This window comes from Lichenostomus cassidix, chromosome 1 (assembly GCF_008360975.1).
Source record: "Lichenostomus cassidix isolate B80296 chromosome 1, HeHo_3.0, whole genome shotgun sequence".
NCBI classification, from domain to species: Eukaryota; Metazoa; Chordata; class Aves; order Passeriformes; family Meliphagidae; genus Lichenostomus; species Lichenostomus cassidix.
In genome coordinates, this window is record NC_139479.1 from 107,844,441 (window position 1) to 107,859,501 (window position 15,061).

A 15,061-nucleotide genomic window follows, 5' to 3' on the forward strand; every position below is an offset into this window, starting at 1 on the left:
AAAAGTGCTACAAGAAAAGAGGGAAGATGCACAGGAATGAGCAGGGGGATGTGACCTGAAGCAGCTGTGGCCTGAAGGAACTGGATTTTCCTGAAGGTTTATCCCAGAGGACTGTGGCCTGTGGGAAGGACCCACTCTGTGAGGAACAAGTAGGAGCAGAGAGGAGTGATTACAGACTGACCTCCATTCCCCAATCTTGCAAGATCCACATAAATTCTGAGTGGAACAGAAAAATACACAGATCCAAAGAGTGGCATCTGTAGAATCAAGTAAGAGAGCCCATGAAAAAAGGCAGGAGTTCTTAGAACCATTATAAAGGTAATTTAATTAGCCTTCTCTCTGTTAAGCTTTTTCAAAATGTGTTTGGCAAGAGCCCTCTTTGGCAATTAATTGATTCTAAACCATTCATTGTTTCAAAGATTCATTGCCAAGAGAAAGTGACAATAAAACATGACTAAGGAGATATTCTAGAGAGAAAGGCATTGTTGGACCTGTGGAAAAGGCAGGAGTTGTGACAATATGGTATTTGGCATAATTTATAAACTGCCACTTCAAGTTCAAAATTACTCAATAAAGCAAGCTTTTTCATGATTCAGTTTAAATTTTGCCATTTCTTCACAACTGATGGATTCTGTCGTTTAACCATTATACTGTTTATTTTGAAAAACGGAAAACAAGCTACTAAAATAGTCATCTTGGAGTAAAACTAAGTTACAATTTTATTCCAAGAATGCTTTCATAATATTTAGGTTTTTCTCCTTGATTTTCCTTCTGTGCATATATTTGTTCCATCACCCATCTACTTAAATTCAATGCAGTAGCCTATCATTCAAGCTTAGGTAGGCTTAGGTAATTAAAGTTCTTCTAACAATTACTTTAGGAACAGAAGGCTACTTTTTGAGGCTGCAGTTTTGTTAGAAATTAAGAATAAGGACTAAAGAATTAGTTGAGGATAGTCTGTGATACCAAAGGCAGCATCCTGATAACTGGAAGTGCATTAATGACTGTAAGAAGTGACCAGAAACAAGGAGGAGGAGAGCAGAAACAAGCAGCCAGCAGAACTCCAGCAAAGTTAAACAACCAGGCAGTTCAACAGAAAAGCTAAGTCTTGCTCAGCTTCCTCTGCATTATTATAGATTAGACTCGTTTATATCAGAAGACAATTGATCCATACTGCATTTTCCTGAAGGAAATGCAAAGGCATCAAATACTGGCTACCTGATAAAGCAAAGGCAAACTCATAAAATTTTCTATGACAATTTTTCTTATGAGTTTACATAATGTTAACCAGCCACAGTAAGTACTTCCCATATCAATTTTGCATTGAGCCTTACCTCATTCCTCAGAATTTTGCTTTAAAGAAAACATGTTTGCATCATTTGAAGGAAAATATTGAAGCTGTTGTTGAATTTATCTTAAATAAATAATCCAAATCCTCATTTAAAATTGTCCCCATTTTGATCTCTGACTTGTCAGAGAATAACTAATCAGCAGAAATGCATCTGTGCTGCCCAAGTAATTGGCTGACATCTAAAAGTCCCCCATACTTTGCTATCATGTTGTGATATCTAACTTTCTTAAAGCACAAAATCTTAACCCCCACGGACATTTTGTGCATTAAATTAATTAAAACACCACTAGAATAACAAGCCACAACCTGTATAAACAAATAAAGACAACTTAATTGCTGAATAGAATTTCTGAGCTGAAAAATATTATATAGATTTTGTATATCTGTTCTCATAATTTCTCCAAGAGGTAGATTTCAGATTGCAAAGCAAGCAAGCAGTGTAAGTATAGCCACTTTCCCCTCACCTTTTTTTTTATCTTGTAACAATTCTATCACAATGAATGACAGAACTGAAATGAACACTGAGGTAATACATCATGAACCAATGAATGAAATTTAATGTCCTAAAGATGGTTCAGCATGCCTGAACAAGAAAATTGTTTTAATTATAACACTTGTGACCATTAAGTTGTTTACATTGTAGATATTTACTGTGATTCTTCAGAAAGCTTTAAACAACCTAAGTTTGGTAACGTTTGCTAATCTTATTAATCTAAGAATTTTTTTTAAAATAACTGAGATGACTGGTGCTAAGAAATTAAAATGAATTATATGGAAGAGAATGTATGATACAACTCAGCTATTGAAATTGCCTTAGTATTGTTAGCAGTTACAAACCATTTCTCCCAAGTGTTCAACGTGTATTTCCAGAACTATTTTGGGTACTATGCACAGTTAACAATAATGCTGGAATTCTTCTGTGAAGCAGCTCAGGAAAAGATATTTGGATAGCCATTTATTCAGTGTCAGCCAGGATCCTGGCAGATTGGAAGGCCACATGCAGCAAAAATCTTGATGTACATAACCTGACATAAACAGCACTCCAGTTCCCAGAAAAATGTAACCAGAGACCCACATTTTGCACTGGTTCACCTCCAATAGATTATATGGAGAAACACAGCACATAATATGCAATACACTAAATATAACGATTACAAGTTTCTTGTATTTTATTCTTTCCTTTTATACCGTTCTTCAATAATGACCACTTTTGAAACAATATTTAATTCATGAGTCGTAGAACTTCATAACAACCATGCCACTGATTTGAAATGGTTTTGCATCAAACTTGTGTTTCAGCTTGGAACTGGCCCTTGTGTACTCAGCTTTGGCTTAATCCTATCTACTTTTGTATTAGGGAACGTTTGTATCAACAAGGCAAAAGCTTTGCAAAAGAAAACCCAAAACAAAACCCAAACAAATCAAAAAGCAAACAAACAAACACAAACAGAAAAACCCAAATAAAAAAAGCTGTAAAATTCTCTTCACCTGTGCCATTTCTCTTGCTGTTATTAATGTATACCAAAAACCTTTTAAATTGCTAGAATTATTTTTTCAGTGAAAACATCATATAAAATATCGGGGGGGAAAAAAACCCAAACAAACGTGGATAGTATGGGGGGAAAAAAACCCCTCTATTTTTGTTTAGGGGAAAATGTGTTGCTACAGTAAATGTTATTTGTATTTTATTTTAACACCTAAAAAAGGGCTTAAGCTGACTTCAAAACCCTCCTATACCTCACATGCACTGAGGCCATATAGAACCATGGGCCATGGGCATCAGATGGGGGAGAGGGGGAATCCCAGATAAACAAACCCCATAATTATGTAGTTTGCTGAGTGGGAAGCTTATTTCACAAGAAATTAAGGAGTTCTTTCTAAGCAATTGCTAATGTTCTTTCCCTTTAACAGAGCGTAGAAGGGTCTCGGCATAAAGAAATTAAGATGTCAGTTTCTGATGAGTCTCCTAAACACACTAAGAAAGAACAGTCATTTTCTGTGTACATTTTGGGTGTATATCCTGCCAGTTTCTTACCAGGCTGCTCAGCTGTTAAGGAGATATCAGTTAAACAAAATTTTGCTACTCATAAATGTATATTTCAACTCATGAAGAGGAGCCCTTGCAAGCTTTGCTACATCACAGAGTCTGAAGAACTAAATAAATAAATAAATATGTTCTTGGCATATTTGCTGTGCTGAATGCCTCAGAGCCTATGGATCACTGGATCAATCCCAACTCCTATGCTTTCCATCTTCTGCTTCTTCTTCTAATCTATCACCTTCTGCTGGAAACCACTGGCATGTTCTGACCTTCTTAAATACTGATATAAATCCTACTTACATTTTCTCCCCAAGCACAGAGACTGCTGTGCACCACAATAACACCATAAACATATATAAATATATATATATATATATATATGCATACTTCTGGATATAAATGTAATCTCTATAAAAGCAGTAGTGCATTTGCCTTTTATTCAGCTTTAAGCAGAAATTCAATAATGTACTTGCAAATATCTGCGTATTGCTCTTGGCAGTACTAAAAATAAGTCATTTGGATTAAACATTTTCAAGGAGAGCATTTTATAACTTAAATAATATTATTTTTGTTCAAGATCCCATTTGGTTTAATGCAATTTGTCTGAGATCTTGTACTAATTTCTGTTCCCAGCATAGCCTTGGGAAGATAAAAATATTAAATACAATTCTTTGTGGGTTTTAAAAAATCATCTTGCCTTATTTAGAGTAGATTATCACTACTCAGTGAGGCCCATGTACCGATAGCATTCATGATTTTATGTGTAAGAAAAATACCAAAAGAATTGTGTAACAGACTATATTCTATATAGGTAGCTATTGAATTGTAACCAGTATCATAAAATATTGTCACCTTCTCATTTTCTTAACAGTTGGAGTCTTTTGCTCAAATAAACTGCTTGGTCAAATAAACTGCTTTCTTACATCTAACAAAAATTATTGCAGTAACTGCTAAATCAAAAGTTTAATTAAAGTTGCTAAACTGAAATGCTCTTCTAATTGAAAGTGTCAAATACAGAGTAGTCCAAAGGTATGAATGAGGAGTAAATTACAGGTAGGTAAAAAGAGTGACAAGTAAGGAGCCCACATGGATAATTTGATGTTTATAAACTGGATCTTAATATACTATGGGTTTTGCCTTCCTATTCTATCTTTATTGCCTTCATGAGGTGTGGAAGTAGTGACTGGATTTTCACTTTTATAAATGCAAGCCACATACTTTCTTCAGAACTTATTTTTGACAAATGTAAGCAAAACCTGCTGAAAATTGGCCTCAAATTTCCACCTTCTGTTTAACCCTCTGTTAAACATGTATAATTCTCTAGTGAAACTTAAGAACAGAAAGAATATTGTTCTTTCTGCTAGTCTATCAAAGACTGGGTTGCTTCCATAGAATGAAAATACCAGGGTTTTTGCATAGTTTCTAAATATATTAGAATCCATGTCTTTTATCAGTTATCGGTTTGCTTCTGACTGGTAAGACACCAAACTGATTTTTAATTGTAGCCTTGAAACTTAGAAATGGAAAGTAGAAAAATAAGTGAAACAAATCATCTCTTGAAGAAAGCTGAAGGCAGTTCTAAAGTTCAAGAAGCTTTTCAAAAAGGTAAAATGAATATTACCTTCGTGAGAAATGTCTATTCTGGTTATCCGCAGTTAAATCATGAAGAGTTTAGCTGGAAGAGTTAAGAGTTATATGCTCAGAAAACTGTAAGAAGAAAATAATATGGGAAAAGGTTAACATCTTGATAAAAATTATGGGCTTTATTAAAAACTGTTATATATTTTTATATGATCAGGTATAATTGACTACTATGGCAGGTAGTAAAAGAAAAATGAAAATACTTGTTTCATCTGTCAGTATCTCGCTGCACCAGAGACCTGAAAGAAACTTAATCATGTGTGTCTTTGAACTGAGTTAAATTGCTGTGTGAAATAAATCATTTTTGCTTTCAACGCCTCTGTTCTATAGATAAAAGTATTGTATTCAGGCTGGTTTGCCTTGTTCAATAATATAGAAAAAAATTGTCCAAGTTTTAGACTCACCTTCACCTCTTATGGTCTAAAACTTTATTTTTTTTTCAGTTGCATATTTTCATTACTAAAATAATTGAATTAACATACAATTGAAAAAGTGCAATATGGTCCTTGAACCATATAAGTCAATCTTTTATGAGTTGTGTACTCCTACTTTGGAGAAATACTTTTCTAGAAAAATACTGCATTAGTGTAGTCATTAACAGCAATTTTATAGATTTTTTTGCTAAGCCTTTAAAAGACCTTTTTTTTTCCTCCCAAAATTGACTAAATAGATGAAGCCAATGGGAGTAGAGTATCCAACTTATTAAAGATCCTTGAACATCTTGGTGTTCATCAAAATAATCAGATGCTTAAATTCCTTAAGGGATCTGAATAATTCTTTCTACAAACATTTATGACTGATCTGATGTATAGGAAAACTTTCAGTGCAGTTTCTGTATAAAGTTGTTTTCATAAGCACACTTGGAATAAGCTATGCCTTTCAAATCTCCTGCATTTTTAGAATGGTTCCTCAACTTTCTTGTTGCTGTGAAATTGTTCCTAAGAAGCTTTTACTAGTGAAGCTCATTTCTCCTTTGGCAGGGAAATGACTCTATACTGGTATTAGGCATATTCATTCCACTGAGCAGATTTCCTATTTATATTACAGAAGCCACAGTCAAGAGTTTGTTTTTTAATAAATATTTCGAAAACTACAATGAAAAAAAATGTTTTTGCCCTCTGTATCACATATATATAATACACCTCATATAAAAATACATATACTTTTCATTCCAGATCAGTGAACCAAATTCTGGCCTGTAGTTTTGTAACATTATGGTATCATGAAGACTTTCACACAGGGAAAATAAATGGAGCTGTTTGACTTTACACATATATTTGTAGCTGGTTGAAAGAGCTTTGCCAGTTTATTCCTACCAATCTATACATTATTAAATACATACTAAGTATATTTTAATATTTTGACAATGGTATTACAATACACACATTAAAGATATACACTTCATAGTATCATATCATACCTACAGTAGGAATTAATTGTGAAATTGCAAAATATTTTCCAAAAGGAGCAGTATCTCTGAGTTTGCAAGACAGCTCAAATAATATGAACCTTGGCTTCTATGGATCTTGTTAGTAAATCCTGATCTTTGAAGCATTATCCTGTGTTTTTCAATTGGACTCGACTCACTTAAGGTTTGAAAGTATCATCTTTTCTGCTAGCTGCAAAAATTGATGCTAAGGTTTAAAGAGCAGAACTCTGGGAAAGATGAAGAGGAAAGCAGAGATAGAAACCAGCTGAATCCTTTTTTTCTGGATACAAACAAGTATTGAAGGAGCTGTGTGAAACACCTCCAAACAAATGTATCTTAATGTCAATATCAAATTATCAACTAATCCATTCTGTTGTTACCTGCGATGCTCTGAAAATACAAAAAAATGAAGAATTGCTGATGACGACAAGTACGTCCTGTGAATAAGTTGCTCTCTCAGAGCACTGCCAAGATCTGAAAATGGCCAGATTGTGGGAGCTGCAGGCTGTCTGCTTTGTAGATGACAGGTATCCTGAAGAGAACAAAGTCAAACGCTGCACCACATGTAGGCCTGAGATATGACATTGCTGGAGATGTTGTGTGCATTTCGTGACTCTGACAACTGCAGGGATAGCAGACTGGAGAACAGAAATTATAGAGGTGTATGTCCATTTGTTTTGGGGAAAATTTTCAGCAACATTCACTTATTAAGGTGATAATTCAACTTACTCTAGAGGTCTCTCTTCTCCATTTTAGAAATATCTCATAATTATATGTTTGCATAATTTTTCTTTCCAACTATATGACACATAAATGTGAATTATTTCTTTATACATTTTTGTTCAGTAAAACAAAAAAAATTGGAATTTTGCATGTTCTAAAAATAATCCCCATTAAGGAAAAATGTTAAATCTCTTTATAAGCTGCAGGATAATAAATAACTTTTATGACAGAAGGTATTTCCATCCAGAACACCTTTTCAGAAATAGTTTTGTGAAAAAAAATACTAGGAAGTGCTGGAACAGCATAATCAAAATGCTCCAGGTCCTTTGTGATCATACTGATTATACAGAGGTGATGATCAGCATCCAAGAATTAGTAGAGGAAGCTAAAGAGTAAAACAAGGTGTTGTTATGCCCTGCTACTTTTGCATTATTTATTGTTGGAATCAAGAGAAAGATAATCAGAAATGGACATAACCCATTTTGTGTGACCTTCATTTTGCTGGTGATATTAATCAGCGATGGAAATACACAGTTTTGTTAAAAAAGGCAAAACAAATGCATATCTGTTCATATTCCAGTAATATTTTTTATAAATTTCAAGTCTTTTTATTTATCTAGAAAATGATAGGTGCTGTAATAGTGACATCAGGCATAAGCTGGCTTTAAACAACAAAACTCCTTCAAAAACTTGAAATGCTTTTGGCTGCAGAAACATGATCAACTCTGACACAATAATAGCAATTTCCAATACCTTTTCTCCTTTAGAGATATTTCTGAAATACCAAAACTGTGAGGAACTTTGCTAGAATGCACTGCTTATATCAGGAAGGTCCTTCTAATAAAATGAAGAAAATTATCACTGTTTTCGAGAAGTGTAAGAAGCGCAGACAATCTGAACAGATGAGAGATGAAATGTGAACACAGTTAGAGGACAACTTCCACAACAGCTTCAGCCTAAAAAGAAAATGATAGGGTGGGCTACTGAAATCAGATAGAAGAGTAAGGAAACAGCCTCATCGTCACCAAGAGGAGCAAAAATCCAAGCCCAGAATAGCCAGTGGCATGTGGTGCAGAGTTTTGGGGGAACACAAGGTAAGCACAGACATTTTGGAAGTATTGTATGACTTTCTGTATTCAACAGGATCAAAAGAATTCCCCCCAGTGTGGATTACATTTTACTTCTGAATGTTGGTTGATCTCTCCTTACAATCTCAATAAGAACAGCGATTAAAAAAAATGACACCTCTAGTATCACAAATAAAGGGCAGTGCTTACTAAATGTATCTAATAAGAACTGCAGAACAAAATGGTTGTTTTGCATTCTGAAACTGTCAACAGGATTTTGGAGACTATTTACTCAGGTAATCAATAGCAAAGCAGACCTTACCATGACAACTATCATATCACAGATGTGGCACTTTCTATAATCTTTGGAGTGGCCTTTTTTAATAGTCATTTAACTTAAAAGTCGACTTGCTACCTGGTCTTCTCCCAAAAAAATCTTAAAACAAGAATTGAAAGCATTAATTCTATTTTTTTTTCCACAATTAAGGCAGCCAGCTTGCTAGGGTGTATGTCTGCAAACCTAAGGATCTTGGGATCCTTATGTGGGTGAATATATATCTTTAACACTCTTGACACCACTGTCCTTGTCACCAGAGCTACAGCTAGGATAATATCTTCTATTATCTCCATCAACCTAAATGTTATTTTTCCTGGTTCATATTTTCACCTGCAACACTCCCTGCAAGCTGACTCTCTACAAAGTGTTTGTAAAGCAAGTAAGGGTAAGATCATCAGGCCTTAGGTGCATGGGGGACAACTTTCATTAGCTTACATATAAACTATGAGAGGAATGCACAACTTGAAAAAAAACCAAAACCAAACAGAACTGATAACATGTGAGTTAAAAGCCATTCACGAAGAATCAGTGGATGATTTATATTAGGGTTCTATCTGTGCTCCATCTAGACCAGCAGGAGAACTGTAGTTGGTATAAAAATGAAAGAGAAACAGTTCTGAGTATTATGCAAGTGTAAGAAGGAAAAAGAGAAAAATTATAGTGTTAAAAACTCTCATTTTAATAAAAACATGCGAAGTTCTGGAAGCAGAATTGGGCTTTTGGCAGGGGAGCCAGCAGGCTGAATTTAAATGTTAATTTTGATCTGTAGTGCAGAATGCATTTGGTAATAAAGGTTAGATACAATTTTTTGTAGCAACTATCCCATCAAATGGTGTGAATTATATCCTAATTAGTTTACAACACTGTAGCTAGTCCATCTTACAAACAATTAGCTGGGAGATTTTCTTAGCCTAGCATTTGATATGAGTACAATAATTTCTATCTTTTCTTCCTCCAGTCCCCTTCATTTCTTTCCTCTGCTGTTTGCAGCTTAAGAACAAAACCTCCAGGATAAAAACACCCTGAGTACTGAAATGACATTAAAGAATACAACTTACCAAATAGTAGCCTCTATCTCCAAGCCAAGTTAGCCCAATTACTTGTCAGATTACAGCATCTGTGATTGATGCACATTATACATTTTGTGCAAATATCTATATAAAGTTTATAGTGCTAATAATGGGAAAATCCTGATTCCGTATTTTGTGTGGGTCTGAGAGACATGAAGAACTGCATAATATTCTTTAAGATAAATTAATCTCTTCCATTGTTCTATCATCAATTGTCTGTTGATATTTCAAATTCACAGAGTCTACATTTTAATGGTATTGTACTGTGTTGTACAACAGCTTTTGGGCATTATTTACAGAGAGAAACATTTCTGCAAACGCATATAAGACATCACAAAATAAACTTTCAGGAGCAATTGCTTCAGGCTGAAATCTGACACAGGGAAATAAACTTATCCACAGTAAAAGAAATTTAGTAGGCATTTCACTGAGAATAAATTTGGCCTTCAGTTTTAAGATCAGAGCAAGAGTTACTTTAACTTAAAAATTAAATACAGCTGGTGACAGGATATTCCAAGTGAGAATAGAGATGCTTTATGATGACTTGTTTTGCCAAAGCAGACTCAAGAGGGAATGGGCAATACCTGTGAGGTGCCAACTGCTGATGCTGTAAGCAAAGACTGAGTACAAAGCACTCATAACCTTCCAGAGTCAAGGTCACAATTTAATTTGTGTTCAGAACTGACTGGCATCATCATCAGTACACACTCTCAAATCAAGTGATTTAAAAATATATTGTTCTGATCAAGAGAAAAATTAGTTAGAAGAGAATTAACAAAACCATGGAAGGAGAATGTCTTTTAAAGCTACTGATAATTACTCAAATATATTTTGGGACAGAGATAAAAATAAAACTTGGTCACAATTGCTGATGCAATTTTGTAATTACAAGTTCTCACCTTCACTAGAAGACTTTTCCTGGTATATCCTGATGTATCATTTGTGGTTTTATTCCATGAAATCCCATTAGCAACACACAGCCAGCCCATGATCAAAGTAAGTTCTTATTAGGTGTGAACCATGTTTTGTGAGTTGGGCTTGGCTACAAAATAGAAATTCCAAATTTAAACTAGTCCTCCTGCATGTTGGCTGTTACCAACAATAACACCAAAATATTTGTTGATTTTGAAATAAAGAACAAACAGCTTGTGGGTTCTCTAATTAATGGTCTGATTTTGTGTTGATTCACTAATATTTACAGTGCGACTCATTGTGCAACTCTTAGCTGCAAAAAGTTCTTAAGAAAATAATTCTCTCATCCTTTCTTTTAGTGACCTCTTTCTTGAAAAGATAAGTGAGCCAATAGAGTTAATATCTTGACAGATGGGTAATTTCATTTTTCCTTGTGTTAGAATAAACTTTTGGACTCCTTAATTAATTTTTTTATACTCTTTGCAAAATATTACAAGATATAAATGTCCAGTAAAATCACAACTCCTACTACATGATATACTGTAGCAGCTTCCTTGGAGTTCTGCAATCTACAATGTCAATAACGTCTAAATTAAGGTGTTTAATCTGATTAGGGGCAGATTAAGAAAGCACTGACATGACAGAATTAGTCTAGACTCTTAATTATCCATGGATTATGGCATTTGTCTTTCCAAATGAGTCTTACAAGTGAAAGTGCATATATTAAGGAAACAGGTAAGTACTACGCAAAGCAAAGTTGCACTGCCTTGTATTATCACCTCCAAGTATCCTTCTATGATCGTAAAATTAATGCTACAGGCCCAGCAAATCACTGTTAACCAAAGAGAAGTCACATATGGTTAAACTAGGAATTTGAGCAGAGCTTGGAGGAAGAAGCAGCACACAAGCCTTATCAGCAGGAAAGTGATATAATTGACTCCAAGAGGCAATTATAACAAGAATATGAGGTTTATCACAATTTTTTCCCTATTTCTCTCTACTTCTTCAAGAGCCTACTAAGCCTTTTCCTACCCAGCCTACTTTCCCAGGAGAAATGAAAGCAATATGAGGGAAGTTAAGGTCTTATGTTGTTATTTTTCGCCACTCATCAAACCTGGCATTGCTTATGATGTTCTTCCTTCTCAGTTGCAAACCCAGTAAGAAGATGTTTTGTCTTAAGGAGAAGGTAATGCCAGAAAATGGAACATTTAAACTGGAAGAATCCCATGCTATAAATAAGGCTTATTAAACTGGAGCTCAGATTATTTCCCAGGTGGCAACATTTTCATACTTATGTAGTCCATCGTGTATAATTAAATGAAAACCTGAAGAGAATTATGCATCTATAGGGGCAGAATTCTTATTCCTGTTCTACTTTGCTAAATCAGAATATAAGGATTACAACAGCATGACCTTTCCTTAGTTAAACTAGTGAAAAATACAAAATTATTCCTTTTTTACACAATGAATGTATCAATCTTAGTCATGCTGTGAAGAAAAAACAGGGCTTGTAACTCTAATTCTACTCCTGCTTGGCCCAAGCATGCTCTCTTTTTTTGGCTGTGTGTAAATGTGCACTGGCAAGTGCTCATCTTTTGCAGACTGAAAATCAAAACCACAATTTCTACCCTGAAATAAAAATAAATCATATATTCTATTCCAGATTTGACAGCCTTCCCTATAAGGACACATAAAAAATTGGGAGTTATTTAGGCCACATCCCACGAATCATCTTGCATACTCAAATGTCAAGCTATATTTTGCATGAGTCACTGACTATCTCGATTTCTTTGGCAATGTTTTTCTCCAGTTGGATTTGTATCCCAAGTCCATGCACTTTTTCTTCTACTACATGGGAAACCTTCACTCTCTCATGCAAACTCTAAGGGAAAAACTATTAAAAAAAAAAAATCAAACAAAAAACCCCAACTGAACTGAACCCCATACAAAGACCATGAAGTAGCAAATTTGAGAAAATTGTCTCATTTGCAATTAGTGACACATGGTAGCTGCATGCTTAGTTGGATACCAGATACCCCAGTGACACCATTCATACACAAAGCTGGAAGACATCCATTTTTCTTCAAATACATGTGAAATGCAGAATCCAAGCCTGCAATAATTTACACTTCCCTCTTCACTGAGTCTCTTAGCTAGTCTGATCCTCCTTGCCACCTTGATATAGGCAAAACACCTCTAGTCTGAGTACTTCAGGCACTGAAAAACTTGAGCTAACATGAATTTAATTCTCCCATTCCGTGTTGTAGTTACAAGTGGGAGGTCTGAGCACCACACTGTCACCTTTTGGGACCATTCTAGGGTGTAATTTATAACGGTGGGTATGACATGGCCAAAGCTGGTGTGTGGTCAGACATGTAATTAAGTAATTCCATGTGAAGCCCACATTCCCTTCTTTTGCTGCTCCTGGAGGAGCATGGGTGCAGCAGAAAACGTAGGCTCATATTTTCCATGGCTTTTGAATATAATCACTGGCAACATTTAAAATCTGTGACAATTTCTAGCTCGTCAGAAAAGCTTAAAAAAAATGGCATAGCCACCTCAGGAGAATGCCTTTATTATGCTATCTCCTGAACCAAGCAGTTTCAGCTCATTGGGATTCAAGCAATTAAATGCTCGAGCAAGCCCTGCAAGTGGAGATGGGAATGGCTGGATACACAATCAAGTACAAAGTGAGCGAGGCAAACGCCGTTCCAACTCCTGCTCCTTGCCATCTGATAGTCTCTTTGGTCATTCTTTACTGCCCACTGGAGATGGTTACTGTTAGAGAGGGAGCACTGATGAATCATCTTGACGTCTGTTGAAAGAGATCAGACACATCGCTGTTTTTTTGCTCCAGCAGACTTAATCCACAGCTCTGGAAAATACTGCTGAACTTACACTGGCATAAGACAAAGCTTTTGGATTCTCCAATGGGTTGGCATCTGTGAATTGTTCCCCACAGAAGGATATGTCTTGGCAGCAGCGTAGCTTGATCTGAACTTTGAAGAGCAAGGCTGAGAGTACACATTCACTAGGTAGTGACACTTGTCCTTTAAAGGTTGAGATGTGATTCTAAGGCAGAAAAGAGAAAAAGAGAACATGACGATTTTACAAATGAGATTTTTCGGTGAACTTGTAATATGCAAATGTCTCAAAATGTAACTCTTTTTTCCCAGTGAAAATCATGAGACATACCACGATAAACAAGCATTTTCAGAGACATTTTGCAGGGCTTGTTGCATCATTTAAGAATCTTAAATATAAATTTCTTAAGCTGGGTTACCAAAGGTAACATTTAGGCACTTTTTTGCCTTGAAGTGTGAGGAGCAACCAGCCTCTCCACATGATTTGTTGTAGGTTCCTTGCACCACAGCAAAACAAACAGATGCCTAATTACAGCCTAGGGAATTCCTCTTTAGGTTTCTCCTTTAGCAAGCCTTGGCCTTTATCCCTTCCTGCAGGTGGGAAATCCTGTCCTTTTCTATATTACCTTGGAAACATTCACACTTTCTCTTCCCATTTTTCCTTCCAAGATTTATACATACACGCACCGCTAGGTAAAGCAAATAATCTTTTTTAAAATATATATATGCTGTAGCAAAGTAATATATACCACATATGTATTATTTATGTTAGGTATCATTAGGATTATATGCACACTGCAGTAGAATGTTTCAAGACAAGCCTTCCACTGCTCATCTCTCTCTCAGAGATTGTTACAGCTTAAGGAAATTGCAAAATATACTTTCCCATATCCCAGTCTTGGAGACACAGGTAAACAGGACAAATTTAGCCTCTGTGACCACCTACTCTGGTGCTGGTTAACAAGTGCTTGCTGATCTAACATTCAGGAAATACAAGGAGCACAGGTTTTTTCACTACTATTTTTTTTTTTTCTGTTTTCACAGTGAAGTATTGTTTCATTGGAAAGGGATCTCTTAGTTAATCTGGGAATTTGCTTCCCTTCCTCTATGACTCTCCACTAAATTTGTCATTAATGTAGGAGCAGTTCCAGCGTGCGTTCAGTTATTTGCAGTAAAATAATAGAAGTTAAACACAAAGAACCAATTAATGTGAAAAGGCTAAGTTTCTTCATCATGCCAGGGACTGTAAAATTTCAGACTAGGAAAAAATGTTGAGGTAAAACAGCATTAAACTGATCCTTATGATCCTTATGCTAAGTCACTCAGTCAGATCTGGCAAACTAAAACACACAAATTTTCTAAGACAGAAGATAAATGCAGATCCCCAAAGTTTAACACTTGTCAGTGTTCTTGTCCTTTTGAACTCATTTGTATGCAAACACCCACAGAAATGTATGACAATGTTCACCACAGTCTATACTAAGAAAAAAGAAAAGAAAAAAAAAATCACTTGCTTTAATCTTATTTTCCAATACTTTCAACAGATGTCCCCTACTTCCTGTATAAAAACTAGGCGTTGACACTGAAAGATTTTCCCCCCATTAACTGATTTTTAGGCCATACCTC

The 15,061-nt window shown here is 35.4% G+C and overlaps 1 long non-coding RNA gene across 1 annotated transcript in view; it reads right to left on the reverse strand.

Moving 5' to 3' along the window:
- Nucleotides 1-13,147: 13,147 nt before the first annotated feature.
- LOC146445507 (uncharacterized) overlaps nt 13,148-15,061 on the reverse strand; it is a 63,006-nt gene continuing 61,092 nt past the window's right edge. The window contains exons 2-3 of the long non-coding RNA XR_014852376.1: nt 13,470-13,643; nt 13,148-13,386 (exon numbers count right to left, since the gene is read on the reverse strand). This is a non-coding gene — a long non-coding RNA (uncharacterized LOC146445507). The remainder of the gene's footprint in view (nt 13,387-13,469; nt 13,644-15,061) is intronic.